Source organism: Pleurodeles waltl, chromosome 7, assembly GCF_031143425.1.
Source record: "Pleurodeles waltl isolate 20211129_DDA chromosome 7, aPleWal1.hap1.20221129, whole genome shotgun sequence".
NCBI classification, from domain to species: domain Eukaryota; kingdom Metazoa; phylum Chordata; class Amphibia; order Caudata; family Salamandridae; genus Pleurodeles; species Pleurodeles waltl.
Window position 1 is genome coordinate 1,343,431,507 of NC_090446.1, and position 24,153 is coordinate 1,343,455,659.

At 48.4% G+C, this 24,153-nt stretch overlaps 1 protein-coding gene across 11 annotated transcripts in view; it reads right to left on the reverse strand.

Moving 5' to 3' along the window:
* CNOT3 (CCR4-NOT transcription complex subunit 3) overlaps window positions 1-24,153 on the reverse strand; it is a 715,873-nt gene that overhangs the window by 41,284 nt on the left and 650,436 nt on the right. The window lies entirely within an intron of this gene.

The following is a 24,153-nucleotide window of genomic DNA, read 5'->3' on the forward strand; positions in this document are numbered from 1 at the left end:
GGTCCCTGAAGAAGCTGAGACCATACCTCTTTGGGACTCACTTCCTAGTTCAAACTGACCACAGACCTCTCAAATGGCTGATGCAAATGAAAGGTGAAAATCCTAAACTGTTGAGGTGGTCCATCTCCCTACAGGGAATGGACTTTATAGTGGAACACAGACCTGGGACTGCCCATGCCAATGCAGATGGCCTTTCCAGGTTCTTCCACTTAGAAAATGAAGACTCTCTTGGGAAAGGTTAGTCTCATCCTCTTTCGTTTGGGGGGGGGTTGTGTAAGGAAATGCCTCCTTGGCACGATTGCCCCCTGACTTTTTGCCTTTGCTGATGCTATGTTTACAATTGAAAGTGTGCTGAGGCCTGCTAACCAGGCCCCAGCACCAGTGTTCTTTCCCTAACCTGTACTTTTGTATCCACAATTGGCAGACCCTGGCATCCAGATAAGTCCCTTGTAACTGGTACTTCTAGTACCAAGGGCCCTGGTGCCAAGGAAGGTCTCTAAGGGCTGCAGCATGTCTTATGCCACCCTGGAGACCTCTCACTCAGCACAGACACCCTGCTTGCCAGCTTGTGTGTGCTAGTGAAGACAAAACGAGTAAGTCGACATGGCACTCCCCTCAGGGTGCCATGCCAGCCTCTCACTGCCTATGCAGTATAGGTAAGACACCCCTCTAGCAGGCCTTACAGCCCTAAGGCAGGGTGCACTATACCATAGGTGAGGGTACCAGTGCATGAGCATGGTACCCCTACAGTGTCTAAACAAAACCTTAGACATTGTAAGTGCAGGGTAGCCATAAGAGTATATGGTCTGGGAGTTTGTCGAACACGAACTCCACAGCACCATAATGGCTACACTGAAAACTGTGAAGTTTGGTATCAAACTTCTCAGCACAATAAATGCACACTGATGCCAGTGTACATTTTATTGTAAAATACACCACAGAGGGCACCTTAGAGGTGCCCCCTGAAACTTAACCGACTATCTGTGTAGGCTGACTAGTTTTAGCAGCCTGCCACAAACCGAGACATGTTGCTGGCCCCATGGGGAGAGTGCCTTTGTCACTCTGAGGCCAGTAACAAAGCCTGCACTGGGTGGAGATGCTAACACCTCTCCCAGGCAGGAATTGTCACACCTGGCGGTGAGCCTCAAAGGCTCACCTCCTTTGTGCCAACCCAGCAGGACACTCCAGCTAGTGGAGTTGCCCGCCCCCTCCGGCCAGGCCCCACTTTTGGCGGCAAGGCCGGAGAAGATAATGAGAATAACAAGGAGGAGTCACTGGCCAGTCAGGACAGCCCCTAAGGTGTCCTGAGCTGAGGTGACTCTAACTTTTAGAAATCCTCCATCTTGCAGATGGAGGATTCCCCCAATAGGGTTAGGATTGTGACCCCCTCCCCTTGGGAGGAGGCACAAAGAGGGTGTACCCACCCTCAGGGCTAGTAGCCATTGGCTACTAACCCCCCAGACCTAAACACGCCCTTAAATTTAGTATTTAAGGGCTACCCTGAACCCTAGAAAATTAGATTCCTGCAACTACAAGAAGAAGGACTGCCCAGCTGAAAACCCCTGCAGCGGAAGACCAGAAGACGACAACTGCCTTGGCTCCAGAAACTCACCGGCCTGTCTCCTGCCTTCCAAAGATCCTGCTCCAGCGACGCCTTCCAAAGGGACCAGCGACCTCGACATCCTCTGAGGACTGCCCCTGCTTCGAAAAGACAAGAAACTCCCGAGGACAGCGGACCTGCTCCAAGAAAAGCTGCAACTTTGTTTCCAGCAGCTTTAAAGACCCCTGCAAGCTCCCCGCAAGAAGCGTGAGACTTGCAACACTGCACCCGGCGACCCCGACTCGGCTGGTGGAGATCCGACACCTCAGGAGGGATCCCAGGACTACTCTGATACTGTGAGTACCAAAACCTGTCCCCCCTGAGCCCCCACAGCGCCGCCTGCAGAGGGAATCCCGAGGCTTCCCCTGACCGCGACTCTTTGAATCCTAAGTCCCGACACCTGGGAGAGACCCTGCACCCGCAGCCCCCAGGACCTGAAGGACCGGACTTTCACTGGAGGAGTGACCCCCAGGAGTCCCTCTCCCTTGACCAAGTGGAGGTTTCCCCGAGGAACCCCCCCCTTGCCTGCCTGCAGCGCTGAAGAGATCCCTAGATCTCCCATTGACTTCCATTACAAACCCGACGCTTGTTTCTACACTGCACCCGGCCGCCCCCGCGCTGCTGAGGGTGAAATTTCTGTGTGGGCTTGTGTCCCCCCCCCAGGTGCCCTACAAAACCCCCCTGGTCTGCCCTCCGAAGACGCGGGTACTTACCTGCAAGCAGACCGGAACCGGGGCACCCCCTTCTCTCCATTCTAGCCTATGTGTTTTGGGCACCACTTTGAACTCTGCACCTGACCGGCCCTGAGCTGCTGGTGTGGTGACTTTGGGGTTGCTCTGAACCCCCAACGGTGGGCTACCTTGGACCAAGAACTAAGCCCTGTAAGTGTCTTACTTACCTGGTTAACCTAACAAATACTTACCTCCCCTAGGAACTGTGAAAATTGCACTAAGTGTCCACTTTTAAAACAGCTATTTGTGAATAACTTGAAAAGTATACATGCAATTTTGATGATTTGAAGTTCCTAAAGTACTTACCTGCAATACCTTTCGAATGAGATATTACATGTAGAATTTGAACCTGTGGTTCTTAAAATAAACTAAGAAAAGATATTTTTCTATATAAAAACCTATTGGCTGGATTTGTCTCTGAGTGTGTGTACCTCATTTATTGTCTATGTGTATGTACAACAAATGCTCAACACTACTCCTTGGATAAGCCTACTGCTCGACCACACTACCACAAAATAGAGCATTAGTATTATCTCTTTTTACCACTATTTTACCTCTAAGGGGAACCCTTGGACTCTGTGCATGCTATTCCTTACTTTGAAATAGCACATACAGAGCCAACTTCCTACAAGGGTGTTTACTACCAGATGTGGTAACCCCCCACTCTAATACAGCAGACAGGCAACCTGAACCCAAAGAAGCCTGTAACTTAGCCCCTTCCCTTTTAGGTGAAGAGCTAAAGGTGTGGTTCTGGGCACTGACAGCTGTCAGTGGCCTCTGCTGGGTGTTAGCCTTTATGGCTGCACTATCCTTAGCATGGTGGTCTGACCCCATGCCAAATAGCAAGTTAGGCCCCCTGACCCTATTGGTCATGGTGGGGTTACTCCAGCTCTGGGTAACCTCTTTGGGTAAGCTAGGGGTAACCCTGGCCAAGATAAGGTTAGCAGAGGTGGATACCTCTAAAACCAGAATAGAAAGAATGGGTGGAGACATTGAAGATGCAGACAAGAGGCAATTCAGACTAGGTCCTATCACTGTGGAAGTGGGTCAGTTCCCCAAAGGGAATGACCTGAACAGAAGGATGTAAGGCAGAGTAGGCCCTGCAACTAACCAGCCTATTTCTCCTACTCTTCCTCGCCTGACAGACTAGGAAGACTCTCCCAGCTTGGGCTGAGTCTCCTGGCCTGTGGGCTGGGGGGGGCTTGTGTAAAGAAATGGCTCCCTGTTGCAGTTACCCCCCACTTTTTGCCTGATACTGATGCTGACTTGACTGAGAAGTGTGCTGGGACCCTGCTAACCAGGCCCCAGCACCAGTGTTCCTTCACCTAAAATGTACCATTGTATCCACAATTGGCACACCCTGGCCTTCAGATAAGTCCCTTGTAACTGGTACTACTAGTACCAAGGGCCCTGATGCCAAGGAAGGTCTCTAAGGGCTGCAGCATGTCTTATGCCACCCTAGAGACCCCTCACTCAGCACAGACACACTGCTTACCAGCTTGTGTGTGCTAGTGAGAACAAAATGAGTAAGTCGACATGGCACTCCCCTCAGGGTGCCATGCCAGCCTCTCACTGCCTATGCAGTATAGGTAAGACACCCCTCTAGCAGGCCTTACAGCCCTAAGGCAGGGTGCACTATACCATAGGTGAGGGTACCAGTGCATGAGCACTGTGCCCCTACAGTGTCTAAGCAAAACCTTAGACATTGTAAGTGCAGGGTAGCCATAAGAGTATATGGTCTGGGAGTCTGTTTTACACGAACTCCACAGCACCATAATGGCTACACTGAAAACTGAGAAGTTTGGTATCAAACTTCTCAGCACAATAAATGCACACTGATGCCAGTGTACATTTTATTGTAAAATACACCACAGAGGGCACCTTAGAGGTGCCCCCTGAAACTTAACCGACTGTCTGTGTAGGCGGACTAGTTCCAGCAGCCTGCCACACCAGAGACATGTTGCTGGCCCCATGGGGAGAGTGCCTTTGTCACTCTGAGGCCAGTAACAAAGCCTGCACTGGGTGGAGATGCTAACACCTCCCCCAGGCAGGAGCTGTAACACCTGGCGGTGAGCCTCAAAGGCTCACCCCTTTGTCACAGCCCAGCAGGGCACTCCAGCTTAGTGGAGTTGCCCGCCCCCTCCGGCCACGGCCCCCACTTTTGGCGGCAAGGCTGGAGGGAACAAAGAAAGCAACAAGGAGGAGTCACTGGCCAGTCAGGACAGCCCCTAAGGTGTCCTGAGCTGAAGTGACTCTAACTTTTAGAAATCCTCCATCTTGCAGATGGAGGATTCCCCCAATAGGGTTAGGATTGTGACCCCCTCCCCTTGGGAGGAGGCACAAAGAGGGTGTACCCACCCTCAGGGCTAGTAGCCATTGGCTACTAACCCCCCAGACCTAAACACGCCCTTAAATTTAGTATTTAAGGGCTACCCTGAACCCTAGAAAATTAGATTCCTGCAACTACAAGAAGAAGGACTGCCTAGCTGAAAACCCCTGCAGAGGAAGACCAGAAGACGACAACTGCCTTGGCTCCAGAAACTCACCGGCCTGTCTCCTGCCTTCCAAAGATCCTGCTCCAGCGACGCCTTCCAAAGGGACCAGCGACCTCGACATCCTCTGAGGACTGCCCCTGCTTCGAAAAGACAAGAAACTCCCGAGGACAGCGGACCTGCTCCAAGAAAGGCTGCAACTTTGTTTCCAGCAGCCTTGAAAGAACCCTGCAAGCTCCCCGCAAGAAGCGTGAGACTTGCAACACTGCACCCGGCGACCCCGACTCGGCTGGTGGAGATCCAACACCTCAGGAGGGACCCCAGGACTACTCTGATACTGTGAGTACCAAAACCTGTCCCCCCTGAGCCCCCACAGCGCCGCCTGCAGAGGGAATCCCGAGGCTTCCCCTGACCGCGACTCTTTGAATCCAAAGTCCCGACGCCTGGGAGAGACCCTGCACCCGCAGCCCCCAGGACCTGAAGGACCGGACTTCCACTGGAGAAGTGACCCCCAGGAGTCCCTCTCCCTTGCCCAAGTGGAGGTTTCCCCGAGGAATCCCCCCCTTGCCTGCCTGCAGCGCTGAAGAGAACCCGAGATCTCTCATAGACTAACATTGCGAACCTGACGCCTGTTTCTACACTGCACCCGGCCGCCCCCGCGCTGCTGAGGGTGAAATTTCTGTGTGGGCTTGTGTCCCCCCCGGTGCCCTACAAAACCCCCCCTGGTCTGCCCTCCGAAGACGTGGGTACTTACCTGCAAGCAGACCGGAACCGGGGCACCCCCTTCTCTCCATTCTAGCCTATGTGTTTTGGGCACCACTTTGAACTCTGCACCTGACCGGCCCTGAGCTGCTGGTGTGGTAACTTTGGGGTTGCTCTGAACCCCCAACGGTGGGCTACCTTGGACCAAGAACTAAGCCCTGTAAGTGTCTTACTTACCTGGTTAACCTAACAAATACTTACCTCCCCTAGGAACTGTGAAAATTGCACTAAGTGTCCACTTTTAAAACAGCTACTTGTGAATAACTTGAAAAGTATACATGCAATTTTGATGATTTGAAGTTCCTAAAGTACTTACCTGCAATACCTTTCGAATGAGATATTACATGTAGAATTTGAACCTGTGGTTCTTAAAATAAACTAAGAAAAGATATTTTTCTATATAAAAACCTATTGGCTGGATTTGTCTCTGAGTGTGTGTACCTCATTTATTGTCTATGTGTATGTACAACAAATGCTTAACACTACTCCTTGGATAAGCCTACTGCTCGACCACACTACCACAAAATAGAGCATTAGTATTATCTATTTTTACCACTATTTTACCTCTAAGGGGAACCCTTGGACTCTGTGCATGCTATTCCTTACTTTGAAATAGCACATACAGAGCCAACTTCCTACACAGAGCATACATTCCACTACTGTTCATGGGAGACCTTGGTCCTCTGGGGTGCAGGCAGTCCTCTTGAGGCTAAGAGGTCGTTGGTCCTGCAGGATGCGTCACCTTTTGTAGCAGGGCTTCAGAAGCTGGAGACAGGCCTGTAGGGCTGGGGCCAAGTCAGTTGGTGTCTTCAGTCTTCTCTGTTGGGGAGTCAGACTAGCAGCCTTCTTCTTTCTTCTTGTCTTCTTGAGGTAGCCAGAAATCTGACAAGCTAGGTTCAGGGGAGCCCTCAAATCCTGGATTTAGAAGCACTACAGGGGTCAGAGGGCAGTAGCCAATGGCTACAGGCCTGAGGGTGACTACACCCTTCCTGTGCCCACTCCCTTTGGAGAGGGGCACACAGAACTAATCCTATTGGTCCCTGTCCTCCAAACCAAGATGGAGGATCTTGCAGAGAGGGATTCACCAAAGCTCTGGACACCTTAGGACTGGCTCTAGCTGAGGTGGCTGGCACTCCTTGTTTTCCTAATTTTCCCACTTGACTTGCCACCAAAAGTGGGGCTTTGTCTGGGGGCAGGCATCTCCACTACCAGGAGTGCCATGGGGCAAGGTAACAAGAGGCCTGAGCCTTTGAGGCTCACCGCCAGGTGTTAAGGTGTGAAGCACCTCCACCCAGTGCAAGCTTTGTTTCTGGTCAGTCCTGCACTATTAGTTTGGCTAACGTACAGGGGGCATCTCTAAGATGCCCTCTGAGTGCATTTTTGATACCAAACTTCACAGTATTCAGACAAGCCATTATGTAGTTGTGGAATTTGTAATGACAAACGCCCAGCCCATATACTCAATATGGCCACAAAGCACTTACAATGTCTAAGAATGGACTTTGACACTGTAGAGGCATATTGCTCATGCAGCTATGCCCTCACCTGTGGTATAATGCATCCTGCCTTAGGGCTGTAAGGTCTTCTAAAGGAGTGACTTACCTATGCCACAGGTACTGGTTTGTGGACATGGCACCCTGAGAGGGATGCCATGCCGACAGACTTTTTCTCCCCATCAGCACACAAAGGCAGTGTTCGTTCATATGCTAGGTGAGGGGTCTCCCCAGGGTGGCATAATGCATGCTGCACTCCTTGGGGACCTTCCCAGGTCACAGGGCCCTTGGTGCCATGCGTACCTTTTACAAGGGACTTAGCTGTGTGCCAGGGGTGTGCCAATTGTGGAAGCAATGGTACAGTTCTGGGAAATAACAGTGGCGCTGGGGCCTGGTTAGCAGGATCCCAGCACACTGGCAAGTCGGCATCAATATCAGGTAAAATGTGGGGGAGTAGCCATGGCAAAAGGGGCACTTTCCTGTAGTGCTCTAAAAAGAGAAAACCCGATATGACACACTTGTGTGCCAAGTCCCCAAACACTGCCTGAGATATTTGTAAGTCATCCCCTACAGGAGGCTTTACAGCCCTAAGGCAGTGTGCATTATATTACATGTGATGTCCCAAGTCTTAGACATAGTGAGTGATAAGGGAAGCCATTTTAAATACATGTGCTGGACACTGGTCAATAAGAGTTCCCCCAGCTACATGATTGCTTCACTGAAACTAGGGATGTTTGGTATCGAACATCTCCTATTAATAAACCCTCACGATTCCAGTGATTGATTTGTTATACGTGCACCCAGAAGGCACCTTAGAGGTGTCCCCTTAAAAACCTACCTGCTGCTGGTGTACTGGCCAACTAAATGTAGTCAGCCTGCCACCAACAGGCATGATTCTGACCCCAAGGGTGAGAGCCTCCGTTCTCAGGTGGTTAGGAAAAAATCTGGCTCTGGTACGGCTGTTAACACACCCTTCCCAACAGCATGACCTGCAAATCTGCTTTCCAAGGTGAGGGCTTCAAAGAGCTCACTAGCCTTAGTATGCAGTTCTAATTTCCCTCAGAAGAGGAGATGCCAACCCCCCTGACCCAGGGGCCATCTGGCACCTAGACAGGTGGGCAAATTAATAGTCAGAGGTGTGTCCACACCTCAGGTCAGTTCCATCCCTAAAGTGGGCTGCCTGGTGTGGACCCGAAATTTGAAAGTCTGCAATCTTAGTGATGGCAGAACTAAGAAACCTGGGAAAAGTTATGCCCACTTACCACAGAAAGTGGTTATATAGGTGGCGTAGTGTCCCAGGGTAAGTGGCCCATTGGCTACTGTCTCACACTTAGCTAACAGCCCTAAATTCAGTATTTTGGGGAGCCCCTGGCACCAGAAAAATCAGATCCTGCTGACTGAAGGACCCGCCAGAGATGCAGAAGCGAGAACTGAAGATCAGTGCCTGACTCAGTGCCAACCCTGCCAGACACCCTGCAGACTTCGACAATCGTGTCAAAGATGCCTCATCCTGCAGCTGCCTGTCCCTCAAAAAGCCTGGAAAGACTGCCACCCTTCACCCAAGAAACAGGAACTCTTGTGGAGCAGTGGAGCTGCTTCGCTGCACCTTGCAGGCACCCCAGGAGACACTGTAAGGACTCCGGACCGCCGAAACCCAACTCCAGACAGCACCACTGCACCCGTGCCTCCTAGCCAGAGTTGAAGTGGGCCAATGGTGCAACCATGGTCCCCAGACCTCCAAGAGACAAAGTCCATCATGGGTCTTCCCACTGTGACCTTCAAACTGACACCTGCAGCCTTTTTGTGCAGGGCCCCACTCAACCGTGACCACCTCTGGTGACTGAAACTGGAGATTTCAAGAACCCTCTGCACCTCGCCACCCTGGACCGAGGGAAAGAGGACCACTGGTGTCCCTATGTCCCCAAGCATCGAAAGAACTGAGCCCACTTGGTGGTTCATTTGGACTGGTCCTTGAGCCCCGGCCTGCATCATCTTCTGACCAGACTGATCCCCACTCATTTCAAGGGGGCACCAGGCGCTGAACTGCACCACAGCACCAAGCTGCCCAAGTGCCGCCCAAGGTGACCTCTTGGTGTGGCCTAGGATCCTGCCCTATACTCACCTGAAGTCTGGAAGATGGGTCCTGTAAGTTGTTGTGGAGTACCTGTTTGTCACATATGTTTTCTCTCCCACAGGTAACTTTACAACTTTAGAAAATTGCAGTAAGTGTTGAGTTTTAAAACCTGTGATACTTTCTATTGCAAATTGTACTTACCTGATCGTATTGATTCTGGTGCCTAAATATATAAAAAGATACTTGGTATTTTTGTAAGTTTACGTTGATCTCCTTATTGAGTTGTGTGTTTTTACCATGGGATTGCTAGAGCAGGCCCCTGTCCACTTAAGGGAATTCCGGGACTCTGCACAGTATACCACATTTTGGTATACCATATAAACAGGCTCCTACATTGGAGGCGTAGCATGGGATACAAGACAAGACATTTGCTGTACCACTCAGTTAATAAGTGATACTACTGAAGAATCCAAAATTGTCTTTAGTTAGGAAACCTTTTTTTTTTTAAATGTTCTATTTATTTCTAAATTGTTTAAAACTGCTAGGGCCTTGTTTGCAGTCTCCCAGTCCAAACTGTTTAGAATTTAAAATTACTTTAGTTAGTTATGCCTTTTAGAAGTAGACTTAGTTTTTTTAAAGCTTCTACTAAGGTCCCAACTACTTTAAAACCATGACTGAGGCAGCAAGACCATGGAAGGAGCTCAATTTGGACCCCTACAAAAACCTTAAGTTGATCCAACTTAAAGCCCTCTGCCCAAGCATTCAAAGGTGCCCAGGGGCCTAAGTCTACTAAAGCACATCTGCAGAAGTTGCTGGCAGAAAATGATAGAGCCATGGCAGAGAACGAAACCCCAAATGGGGAAGAGAATGTTGAAGAGGATGATGATTTCATCAACACTCCTACTGACAGTAACACCATGGGGAGCACTTCTGATAGTATTGCAGAAGATGGAGATAGTGAAGATGCTCATCTTCAGACGCTAGCTAAGAAGACAGAATTGGAGGCTAAACTCTTAGCTATAGAAAAAGAAAAAGCAGAGGTGGGTTTAGGACCCATTGCGAGTGGCGGCAAAATCATAATTTGAGCTGATCGTTCACCAAATGATCTTTGGTACAGCTATGTAAAAGCTCAACAGTCTTGGTGTCGCTCCATAGCGCAAAACTTATGCACACTATCAGTTGGACCCTTCTGTCCAGGCTGCGGCTGTCCTATTGGACACCGCTAAGGCATTTGATTCCTTACAATGGCCGTATATGTTAACAGAATTACACCGTATAGGGATGCCACACGCTTTCTTGTTTTGGATCCGTCTTTTATACACTGAGCCGATAGCCAGGGTGTGCATTAATAGCAACAGATAGGACATGCTACCTATATTTTGGGACACAAAGACAGAGGTGCCTCTTGTCACCAATCTTATTTGCACTGGCACTTCTTGCATGTGTGATGAGGCAGAGACATGCAGAAGCTGCACTATGGTTCCGCCAGAGACCGTTGGTCATGTCACTGTACGTGGATGACATGGTCATACACCTGGGACCCAGCTACACAACTAACACCAATAATCCGAGAATATGTCTGCTACAACTGGTATTTAGGCCTGAGCATAAACTGGTTAGAATTCGACAATCTTCCTCCTAACTTCAGGCACTGTCCCGCATTCACTGGAGTTCCCGTTGGAATGGTGCACACTCTCTTAAATATATGGGCATTTGGGTACACAGAGACCCAGAGTCGGTCATCAGATATAACTATGGCAAGGCAATCTTGAAGCTTGAAGATCAGGTGACCAGATGATACATATTGCCCCCGACAATGGCTAATAGAGTGGCAGTTATGAAGATGATTGTGCTGCCCAGATTCCTTTACATGTTCAGGCCGCCTTCAATACACCCAAGTCCTATATGGTGACACTGGCCTGGACAGGCAAGCAGCCTAGAATCAGCTGGGCGATGCTCAAGCTCCCCTATGAGCAGGAAGGATTTGAAGCTCCATATCTACAACATTATTCCTTATGCACACAAGCCCAAAGTAGGTAAGTGCCTCTTTTGGACATGGGTTTCCTCCACTTTTGATGAGATTTAGACTGAAAGTACAGTGGGTTCTGGCTAACCAGGTATCCACCGCCAGAGGTCTTTCTCAAAACTGCAGTTGTTTCCCCAATTAGCAAAATCTTTAGCACACTCTTCAAGTCCCTAGTAAATGGTAACCCAGGTACCTAGGGTACTAAAGAAGGTCCCTAAGGGCTGCAGCACGGATAGTGATAACTTAAGGGATCCTTCACCAAGCACATGACAGGCTGTCACTGCAGTCTGCGTGTCTTCGTGCAGACAAAAGTGAAAACACGACATGCCACAGCCTGTGGGCAATGTCCCCTAAAACTGCATGCAATAAATGCAAATCACCCTTCTAGCAGGCCTTACAGGCCTAATGCAGGGTACATTATATCACATGTGATGGCATATCTGCATGAGCAGATATGTCCCTGATGTGTCTGTCAATTCTCAGACCAGGGAAGCCATTTTAAATGCAGGTGCTGGACACTGGTCAGTACGAACCCCCAGCTACATGATGGCTTCATTGAAGATCGGGATGTTTGGTATCAAATATCTTGTATTGGTGAACCCACACTAATAGGAGTGTTTGATTTACAGATACATGCACCCAGAGGGCCCCTTGTAGATGCCCCCAAAACCGTACCAGCGTCTGGGTGCTCAATGACTGGTTTCTGCCAGACTGCCACTGAAGACATCGTTCTGGACCCCTACAGTGAGAGCCTTCTGCTCTCAGGAGGCACAGAATAAAAGCCTGTCTGGGAAGAGTGAATAGAACCCCCTCCTACAGGATGAGCTGCTGATTAGTCTTCCTAAGGGGGAAAGCCTCAAAGGGATGCCGCCTCTGAAATACAAATCTGGCCCTCCCTCACAGGAGAGGAAGCTATCCCCCCTCTTCCATCCAGAGCCCATTTAGCACCTGGACCGGTGGGAAAATTAGCTAGTCAGTTAGGCATGCCACCTCCTGGCTAGTACCATCCCTAAGGTAGGCTACTGTGAGGTAGGCACAATATTTCAGAGAGCTATCTTTGAGATGGGATCTCTAGGAATTCTGGGACAGGATTATGTCCACTTCCCACAGGAAGTGGTCATATAGAGGGCGTGGTGACCCCCAAGGGTCAGTAGCCTCCCCTAATGCCCCCAAATTCAGCATTTATGGGACCACAGAAGCAGATCCTGATGACCTAAGAAGACCAAGGACATTGAAGAGCCACGAAAGCAGAAGAGGAGAAAAGAAGGAGCTGACCTGGTACCAACCTCGCTAGCCTGTCTGCATCTCCCGTCGAAATCTGCACCAAAGGTGACTCGTCCTGGAGCTGTGATTTCAGAAACCTGTGAGGACTGCCTGCCTTCAAAAAAGACTCAAGACCTCCTGTGAACAGCGGATCTGTTCTCTAAAACTCCAAAGAAGGGGCTTTGAAGCCTCTGGAACCGCCAAAACCAGACACCTGAAATAACCACTGAACCCACTGTCTCCGACCAGAGTTGAAGAGGACCCCCAGTGACAACAAGGTTCCCGCAACCCTCCATAGTGGTTTCACCCCTCCTTGACTCCCTGACGACTCCAAACTCTGTATGAAGCCCCCCTTTACTGCGACTCCTCTGGTCAGAAAAAACAGACACCTAAGGACACCTCTGCACCCGTCGCCCCTGAGCAGTGGAGAAGAGGACCAAAGATGCCTAACTGTGCCGGAGCATCGTGAGGCCGGAGCCTACAGCCTCTTTTCACAGAGACTGATCGCCAAAGGAACATACTGGGCACCAGACGCTGTTTTGCAGCCTGCACCCAGCCGAGCCATGAAGCTGAGGGTGTACTTTAAGTGCAGCCTTGGACCTTGCCCACTACTCATCTTATCCCCACGAGATTGGTCTTGTAAGTCGCTGTACTATACCTGTTTGCAGAACTTGTTTTTCGTCCTATAGGATAACATTGGAGAACTCTGAAATGGCATTGAGTTCACTTTTAAAAGTGAAAAGAAATCCTGTTTAAAAACATACTTACCTGAACGATTGTTCTCTGATGCCTTAACATACATAAAAAATACTTGCTATTTTAAATAATTGGTGGGGATCTCCTTCTTCGGTCGTGTGTTTCACTTACTGACTACTGTATTTGGAGATGTCTTGCACTCCTGTGTTAAGCCCAAGGCTGTTTGACCACACTAACCCTAAATAGAGCACTTTGGGATTGCATAGCAAGCCCTGTCCTCTCACTGGGGAAGCCCTGGACTCTACACAGTATTCACATACCACATAAAGGGCAAGCTCCCTACCATGATGGTGCAGCAGTTGGGATACAACACTTGACATCTACTGTACCGCTTGGGTTGGTAAGTGATTCCACAGAGGGATCCAAAAATTGTCTTTAGTTAAGTATTTTTTTCATTTTTCGGTTTGTATTTTTCTAAATTGTTTTAAAATAGCTTTAGGGCCTTAGTTAAGTCCCTTTGCAAAACTGTTTAGAATTTAAAACAGTAAAAGTCCTTTAGAAAAGTTATTGGCAATTTTTCATAAGTCCTTTAAAAAGTTCCCAACTACTTTGAACACCATATCTAAGCAAAGGCCTTCCCAAGAACTCAACCTGGCACCTTATCAGCAACTTAAGGTACCCCAACCTAAGTAGCTCTGTAAAGCATGGAAACTTGCCACAGGGCCCAACCCCTATTAAAAGCCAATCTGCTGCAGTTGCTGACAGACTGATTAGGCCTTGGCAAGTAGAAATCCGCCACATTGGGGAAGAGGAGGAGAATGCATAAGTGGAGGAAGTCTAACATGACTCCAGCTCCGACCCCTCAGACAATACCTCCACCGAGAACACTTCTAGTAGTGTCTCAGAAGATTTAGATACTGAAGAGGCAGATCTTCAGAAGCTAGCCAAGAGGATAGCCTAGGCTTAGAGGCCAAACTCTTCGCTATAGAAAAAGAAAGAGAAAAACATTAACTAGGGAGGGCAGTTGTGACCCCAAAATTCCCAAAGGGATTGTCCTAAAATACTCAGAAGGTGATATCACCAAATGGTTCACAGCATTTGAGAATGCTTGTAGAGCCAGGACAGTCAGCCATAAGTATTGGGGCTCTCTCCTTTGGGAACTGTTCTCTGGTAAATGCAGGGATAGACTATTGACACTGAATGAGGCAGATGCTGAGTCCTATGACATCATGAAGGACACTCAGAGCTCTGGACTCACCAATGACGAGTAACAGATCAGGGAAACTCAGAAAACCCAGAGTAAGACCTGGGCAGAATTTGTAGGCTTTTCAGTGAAAACACAAGGTGGCTGGCTAAAAAGTAATGATGTGCATGATTATGAAGGGCTTTATAATTTAATTATGAAAGAGTATCTGTTAAGTAATTGTGTTCAAAAGAAGTTACATCAGTACCTGGTAGACCTAGGTCCAGTTTCACCTCAAGAGTTGGGGAAGAAGGGTGGGTGTGTGGGTGTCTGTGTGTGTCCATAAGAAAGAGGCCAAAAAGCCCTCCCAAGAGAAAGATGGGGACCAAGCAAAGGATAAAAACATTCTTCTAAAGGACCCCAAAAATCTTCTCAGGAAGGTGGGCCTGAAGACTTCCCAATAGAAGGGTGGGTACAAAGGTAAAGCTGGGATTCCGAAAAGGCTTTGTGTCGTGACTGCAAGGCTCTTGGACACCGAACTGGAGACCCTGCCTGTTCCCCAAAAAATAATGCTTCTAGGGCATCTACAGTAAATGCAGTGGTAAGTCTCCAGGTGGGATTCCAGGTGGGCCCTGATCATGGCAGTGAACCCACTGGAGCAGCTCTAGTTTCAAAGCTTGGGATGGATGTAGCTGCCCTGGCTGTCTGGCCCAGTAATCTGGAGACATACCAACAACAGCCACATATCAATGGAGGTAGAGTTAAAGCCCTGAGAGACACTGGTGCCAGTGTCACCATGGTGACTGAGCAACTGGTGTCCTCAGATCAATACTTGACTGGTGAGACCTATGCAGTCCTCAAAGCTGATAATCAGGCTAAAGTACTTCCCATAGCGATAGTATCCTTAGAATGGGGAGGGGGTACTGGCCAAAAGAAGGTGGTGGTATCTCCTGCAATCCCTGTACAATGTCTGCTAGGCAATGATCTGGAGTTCTCAGCATCGGCTGACGTTGAAAGAAAGATCCATGCAGCTATACTGGATATACATGAATGGAGGCATGTAAAAACAAGAGCACAGTGCAAAGCCCAGGGTGAAAAATCAGAGTTGGAGTCCGGAATAATGGCCCAACCTACCAAGAGAAAGGGCAAGACGCCTGGGAAACCAGCTTCTAAACAGATACCAGGCCAGGTCTCCTCTCCTCAGGGAGAAGACCTGTCAGCCCTGAGAGAACTGGGCCTCAGGAACGTGGGCCTTACCAGGCAGAGCTCTTGGGCCCAGGGGGACCCTCTAGGGAAGTTCTGTGCCAGGGGCAGAAGACCTGTCCCACTCTTGAAGGCCTGAGACAACAAGCTGCTGATTAGGAGAAGGCAGAGGCCAGTGACTACACAGGACCTATTGGGAGGAGGGTCTCCTTTTCACTGAGGCCAGAGACGACAAACCGGGTGCCACTAGGAGTGGTAGTGCCTTGGCAGTTTAGAGAATTTATCCTCACACTCGCCCATGACATCCCCATACCTGGGTCAGGCTAAAACGTGGAGTAGGTGTTAGTGTACCACTTCTTCACTATGTGCCAAAAGGTATGTCCCAGAAGGTGAAGGTGTTTTGTAACTCCTGTCAAGTCAGTGGCGAGACAGGTGGCCAGATGAAGGCCCCCCTTAATTCCACTTCGAGTGTTTGGGGTTCCCTTTGAGAGGGAAAGGATTGACATTGTTGTAGTAGCTAGGGCCCACATTGGTATCTTTACTAGAGTGGCTTTCCAAAGAAGGTGGTGGTGGTGTCAGACAAAGGTACAATCTTCATGTCTGGCTACCTGTAACACATGTAAGCTGAATGTGGTGTGACCTATAAGTTCACTATGCCATATCCCCCACCAATCACTGGCCTTGTTGAAAGATTTAACAAGGCATTGAAAGGCATGATTTGTCGACTCTGAAAAATACAGAAGATGGGATGTCTTACTTCCATACCTGATTTTTTCATCCTGGGATGTGTCACATAGGGGAGTAGGTTTCCCCCCTATGAATTTCTGTTTGGGCATCCTGTAAGGGGACCACTTTGTCTTGTGAAAGAGGGGGTGAGGCGAGGGAGAAACCTCTCAGTGAACCGAAACAGGATATTGTGGAAAATGTGCTTGGCCTTTGCTCTCGAATGGCGGAGTACATGGAGAAAAAGCATTAAAAACCTGGACGCCATCCAAGACCTCAAGAAGCTTTGGTATGAGAAAAAGGCTGCAATGGTGGAGTTCCAACCAAGACAGAAGGTGAGAGTTTTGAAGCCTATGGCACCTAGGGCCCTTCAGGACAAATGGAGTGGACTCTATCCTAGAAAGAAAAGGGTAAGTCACCTACTTAGTGGACTTTGGCTCCTGCAGGAACCCCAAAAGATTTACCCAGGTCAATTGCCTTAACCCCTATCATAACAGAGCTGAGATGGCAGGAAGCTGAGAGTGAACCTCTCCCTGATCGCCTCTTTAGCAACTCCAAAGATGGCTCAGTTGAAGGAGTGGTCTTTTCAGACACCCTCACTGACCAACAGTAAACTGACCGTAAGTAAGTCTTGCATCACTATGCTGAGGTCTATAGCACTACATGCCACTAACAGATGCTTAATGGGTAACATTTTCCATTTGAGGGCATGTCTGCATGCATGCTCTGCATAGACTGTAAAGCACTGCCTCCCAAAAAAGTGGTGGCTAACCTATGGGTGTTGTAGTATTTTGAAAAAGAGTTTAGTAGCGCTGCCTGACCTACATTGGCTTGTTGGCATGCAAAAACATCCACACAGTAATGTATAATGAATGTGTGGTGTAGTCCATGTTGCTGCTTTTCATATGTGGAGAAGTGTGGCACAATGGTTAGAGTGGCAGACCCGGACGCAGAAATCTGGCCCGGGACCAGGGTTCAATTCCCACCTCGGCGGGTCTTGGGCTCAATTTCCTTGGACCAGATAATACTCGCCTCAGTGCCTAATCTAATTAATGTGTCCCACTCTAACTCGGGGCAATAGCTTGCTTAATCTCCACAACGGCCCTCACAGCGCTTGGATGCCTAGCTTCACCCTGGGGCTGTCCAGGAGTGGGTGCCTCACAGGGAAAAGCCAGGAGGGGGTTCCACAGCGGTATGCGTACAGCGCCTTGAGACCCCAACGGTTGAGCAGTGCGCTATACAAGTGCAAAGTTTACAGTTTATATGTCTGTAATGGGAATGTTACCTAAAAAGATGCACCTTTTTAACGAGTTGAGTGTGCTCTAGATAGAATAGGTAATGGCCTTTTGGCTTTTGCATGGCAAGTTTGGATACAGTGGACGATCCATCTTTCTATAGTAGTTTTAGTAACAGGATTGTCTTTAAAGTGGTAGAGAAAAAGTACTAAGTTATTTTGACTTCCTAAACGTTTTGGACTTATCAATATAGAGCATAAGCGCTCTTAACATCTAATGTATGTAGGGCTCTTTCAGCAACCAAGTCTGGTTGAGTAAAGAAGACTGGCCTTTCAATTGTTTGATTACTATGAAAATGAGATATCAATTTTAGTTAAAAAAATTGTCTTAGTACGAAGAACCACTTTATCCTTGTGTATTTGGAAACAAGGTTCTTGTAAGATTAATGCCTGGAGCTCACTGACATGTCTGAGGGAGGCTACTGCAACTAATAAAGCCAGTTTCCGCGATAGAAACGGTAAAGGACTTGAGTGAAGTGGCTCAAATGGTGGGCCCAGGAGCCTCATGAGAACAACATTAAAATTCCAAGAAGGCACTGGGAGTAGGCTTGGTGGTGTTACTCTTTTGAGCCCTTACATACAAGCTTTAGTGACTGGAATTTTTGAAAAAGTAGAATGTTGTCTGTTCTGAAGGTAAGCAGCTATAGCTGCTAAGTAACCTTATGGAAGTGTATGCTAAGTTTGCCTTCTGTAAATGAAGGTAAAAGATTATATTTTGCACTGATACCTAGAAGGGATCCCAATTTTGAGCAATGCAATAGTGTACAAAACATTTCCATTTTGCTGCATAACATGCGGTAGTAGGTGATCTATGTGCTTTCTTAAGACTATCCATAAATTCTTGTGGTAGGTTTAGATAAACAAATTCTAAGACTTCAGGAGCCAAATTGCAAGATTCAACCCCTTGGGATTCGGGTATTTGATTTGACTGTTTCTGATTGTGATGGTCCGGGTCGAAGTGAAGCTTCTCGTGTGGTGCTACTGATAGATCTAATAGAATGGTGAAACATAGTTGTCTGGCCCATGTGGGTGCCACTAGAATGAGTGTGAGAGAAGTTTGCCTGAGTTACTGAACCAGATGGAGAGGTGGAAAAACGTAGGGAAATATCCCTGACCAGTTCATCCATAGAGCATTGCCCTTGGACTGAGGGTGCAGGAAGCTGGAGGAGAAATTTGGGCATTTTGCGTTTTCTTTTGTCGCGAAAATGTGTCTGGAAATCTCCACTTTTGAAAGTTCAGTAGAAGGACTTGCGGTGGAGTTCCCACTCATGGGCGCAACCTGCTGAGGAGGCAGGCAAATTTGTTGTGTGTTCCTGGGGTATGTTCTGCTAACAGGTATTGTGTCAAATGGCCCAATACCAAATTGTCTGTGCAAGGCAAGACAGCTGTAGAGAATGTATCTCCCTCTCTTTTTGCACATAATACATGGCTGTCATGTTGTCAGTGTGTAAAAGAACTACTCTGTAGGGGAGATGAATTACAAAGGCTTTGAGTGCTAAGTGAACAGCTAGCAGCTCTAGATTAGTGATGTGTAGGGTTTGATGTTTGCGATCCCAAAGACCCTGGACTGTGGTGTCCAGGAGATTAACACTCCACCCTGTGTGATAGGCGTCCATTGTCAGAATGATCTAGGGAACAGGGTCCAGGAATGGCCACCGCTTTAAATGGTTGGTTTTGTTCCACCGCTGCAGAGTGAATGGTGTGGCTCTCTACCAACACTAGATCTGTAAGTGACCCTGTGCCTGAGACCATTGGTATGACAGACATTCCTGCAACAGGCGCATGCGGTATGATTACAATGCAAAATGCCATCATTCCCAAGGGCCTACTGACTGATTTTACTGTGACTGGGTGGTTGAAACAAAAATGAGAAAGCGGTGTTTGAATCTTTGAAATTCTTGTTGCATTTGTGTATGGTATTCCTAGCTGTGTGTGGAGAACGGGTCCTAGATAGGGCTGTATCTGAATTGGGTTTAGATGAGACTTCTGAAAATGAATGGTTAAACCTAACTGATGAAGTGAGTCTATTGTGATCTGTGTGTTACAATCATTAAATGAGATTGCTGGCTTTGATGAGCCAGTCGTTTAGGTATGGGTAGACATGAATTTTCTGCCTGTGACAGTAAGTTGCAACGACTGAGGCATTTTGTAAACACCCTTGGAGCTGTTGTGACCCCTGAAGGGGAGCACTTTGAATTGGTAGTGTAGTCCTTTATCATAAATCTGAGGAATATGAAAGTAGGAGTCTTTTAGATCTAGTGCAGATAAAAATATTGTCTTGTTGCAGCAATGAGATCCTGAAGTGTGACCATGTGAAAGTGTTCTGATATGATGGAATGATTTAACGGCCTGAGATCCAACATAAGTCTTAAGGAGCAGTCCTTTTTGAGTGTGAGAAAGTATAGTGAATATACACTGGTTCCCTGATGATGTAAGGGATCTGGTTCTCATGCTCCTTCTGTTAATAAGGCCTGCACTTCCTGTTTGAGGAGAGGGAGATGGTCTTGTGAAAGTTTGTGAGTGGGACAGTTTGGAGGTATGGAATTGAGCTCCAGACAATAACCATGTTGGATAATATCTAACACCCATTGATCTGTTGTGATATTTTGCTTATTTTGAAAAAAGTAACTGAAGGAGTCCTCCCCTAGGTGTACTTCCGAGGGACGATGTATTGAGTCACTGCTTGGTGGCAGTAGAGGTTCGAGGGGAGGGGAGGGTGTTTTTCCTCTACCTCTCTACTTATTCCCTCTATAGGAATCTTTCTAAAATCCTCTTTGAGGGGATGTGTGGGATTCACGTTTACTATATGACAGTGAGGTTTCAGATGAGAAGCTTAAAGAGGCTGATTTATATGGAGGTCTACAAAAAGTACCACGCGTGGCAGGGAGTTGGAGCGCCCTAATAGATTTTGCCACTTCATTGTCCATCTTCTCTAATGCTTGATCTATACGTGGGCCAAACAGGTGTTCTTTATCAAATGATACATCTAACATGCACTGCTGTACCTCTTGCTTAAAGCCCGAAATGCGTAGCCACGCATGTCGGCGTAAAAGGACACTGGTGTTTAATCCGCCTGCTGCTGTGTCGACTGAGTCGAACACACAGCAGATGGAATTGTTGGAAATTAATTGCCTCCCGCTAAGAATTTCCTGGCCTCTTTTTCTGTGCTCCTCTGGGAGACACTGGAGAAATTCCTCCATTTCTTCCCAGTGGGCACAGCAGTATATGGCGGGTAGATCTGGAGTATTGGCAATACGCCAGTGATTGGCTGCTTGGCAAAAGTATCAATGAGCTTGCTGTCTGTAAGGAAATGCCTCCTTGGCATGGTTACCCCCTGACTTTTTGCCTTTGCTGATGCTATGTTTTGAATTGAAAGTGTGCTGAGGCCTGCTAACCAGGCCCCAGCACCAGTGTTCTTTCCCTAACCTGTACTTTTGTTTACACAACTGGCACCCCCTGGCATCCAGATAAGTCCCTTGTAACTGGTACCCCTGGTACCAAGGGCCCTGATGCCAGGGAAGGTCTCTAAGGGCTGCAGCATATCTTATGCCACCCTAGGGACCCCTCACTCAGCACAGACACACTGCTTGCCAGCTTGTGTGTGCTGGTGAGGACAAAACGAATAAGTCGACATGACACTCCCCTCAGGGTGCCATGCCAACCTCACACTGCCTATGCAGTATAGGTAAGTCACCCCTCTAGCAGGCCTTACAGCCCTAAGGCAGGGTGCACTATACCATAGGTGAGAGCACCAGTGCATGAGCACTGTGCCCCTACAGTGTCTAAGCAAAACCTTAGACATTGTAAGTGCAGGGTAGCCATAAGAGTATATGGTCTGGGAGTCTGTCAAAAACGAACTCCACAGCACCATAATGGCTACACTGAAAACTGGGAAGTTTGGTATCAAACCTCTCAGCACAATAAATGCACACTGATGCCAGTGTACATTTTATTGTAAAATACACCCCAGAGGGCACCTTAGAGGTGCCCCCTTAAACCTTAACCAACTACCCGTGTAGGCTGACTGGTTTTAGCAGCCTGCCACACTCGAGACATGTTGCTGGCCACATGGGAAGAGTGCCTTTGTCACTCTGTGGCTAGTAACAAAGCCTGCACTGGGTGGAGATGCTATCACCTCCCCCTTGCAGGAACTGTAACACCTGGTGGTGAGCCTCAAAGGCTCACCCCCTTTGTTACAGCACCACAGGGCATTCCAGCTAGTGGAGTTGCCCGCCCCCTCTGGCCACGGCCCCACTTTTGGCGGCAAGGCTGGAGGAGATAATGAGAAAAACAAGGAGGAGTCACTGACCAGTCAGGACAGCCCCTAAGGCAACCTGAGCTTAAGTGACTGACTTTTAGGAATCCTCCATCTTGCAGATGGAGGATCCCCCCAATAGGGATAGGAATGTGACCCCCTCCCCTTGGGAGGAGGCACAAAGAGGGTGTAGCCACCCTCAGGGCTAGTAGCCATTGGCTACTGCCCTCCCTGACCTAAACACACCCCTAAATTCTGTATTTAGGGGCTCCCTTGAACCTAGGAACTCAGATTCCTGCAACCTAAGAAGAAGAGGACTGCTAAGCTGAAAAACCCTGCAGAGAAGACGGAGACACCAACTGCTTTGGCCCCAGCTCTACCGGCCTGTCTCCCCACTTCTAAAAAAAAAAAAAAAAAAAAAAAAAAAAAAAAAAAAAAAAAAAAAAGACAAAAAAAAAATAAAACACTGCTCCAGCGACACTTTCCCCAGGACCAGCGACCTCTGAATCCTCAGAGGACTGCCCTGCTCTAGAAGGACCAAGAAACTCCCGAGGACAGCGGCTCTGTTCACCCAAGACTGCAACTTTGTTTCCAAAGGAGCAACTTCAAGACAACTGCGTTTCCCGCCAGAAGCGTGAGACTTACTACTCTGCACCCGACGCCCCCGGCTCGACTTGTGGAGAAACAACACTGCAGGGACGACTCCCCGGCGACTCCGAGACTGAGTAACCAAAGTTGTCCCCCTGAGCCCCTACAGCGACGCCTGCAGAGGGAATCCCGAGGCTCCCCCTGACCGCGACTGCCTGACTCTCAGATCCCGACGCCTGGAAAAGACCCTGCACCCGCAGCCCCCAGGACCTGAAGGATCGGAACTCCAGTGCAGGAGTGACCCCCAGGAGTCCCTCTCCCTTGCCCAGGTGGTGGCTACCCCGAGGAGCCCCCCCCTTTGCCTGCATCGCTGAAGAGACCCCTTGGTCTCCCATTGATTCCAATTGAAAACCCGACGTGTGTTTGCACACTGCACCCGGCCGCCCCCGTGCTGCTGAGGGTGTACTTTGTGCTAACTTGTGTCCCCCCCCGGTGCCCTACAAAACCCCCCTGGTCTGCCCTCCGAAGATGCGGGTACTTACCTGCTGGCAGGCTGGAACCGGGGCACCCCCTTCTCCATTGAAGCCTATGTGTTTTGGGCACCACTTTGAACTCTGCACCTGACCGGCCCTGAGCTGCTGGTGTGGTAACTTTGGGGTTGCTCTGAACCCCCAACGGTGGGCTACCTTGGACCCAAACTTGAACCCCGTAGGTGGTTTACTTACCTGGAAGAACTAACAATTACTTACCTCCCCTAGGAACTGTGAAGATTGCACTGTCTAGTTTTAAAATAGCTATATGTGTTTTATTTGAAAAGTATATATGCTATTGTGATTATTCAAAGTTCCTAAAGTACTTACCTGCAATACCTTTCATGGAAAGTATTACATGTAGAATTTGAACCTGTGGTTCTTAAAATAAACTAAGAAAATATATTTTTCTATACAAAAACCTATTGGCCTGGAATTGTCTGAGTGTGTGTTCCTCATTTATTGCCTGTGTGTGTACAACAAATACTTAACACTACTCCTTTGATAAGCCTACTGCTCGACCACACTACCACAAAATAGAGCATTAGTATTATCTCTTTTTGCCACTATCTTACCTCTAAGGGGAACCCTTGGACTCTGTGCATACTATTCCTTACTTTGAAATAGTGCATACAGAGCCAATTTCCTACACTGTCCTTATCAGGAGGAGGAGCATCATGAGCGGCTTGTGAGTTAGCTCTTTTCCTGGCATTAGATACGGCTAAAGCGTCAGCAAGAATGTGACCTTTAATAAACAAAAGCTGGGTCGGATGGGGAGGCCTTCTATTTTCTCTCCACCCAAGGAGTGATAATGCGTGCTCTAGCAGGGTCTTGAAAGTTATCGACCGCATGCCTCATCCTATCCTTTAGCATGTAAGTATTTTGTGGACTTATGTGAGGTGGTGAAGGTCTCAAAAAGGAGGCCATCTTCAATAGGCTTTGTGAAGAGGCACATGATGGTATGTGGCTGCCCTCCCAATGAGTTCTTGAAAAGAAGTTGTATCGTCCGGTGGAGAAGGTCTAGCAGGATAGGCTTCTGTGTCAGTGCCTATACATGTGTCCACATCACGTTGAGACGAAGGGTCTGTGTCTGAATGCAAAGGGAGCTTGTCAACCCCTGTGTCCTGGGTGTCGTGAAAAGACTGCGGGGAGCCCTGTGGACAGAAGTCAATGTGGTCCTGTTTAGATGGTGTAGGAGAAGGAGTAGGTGTTGGAGTGATTGGTGTTGGTGATGTAGGTA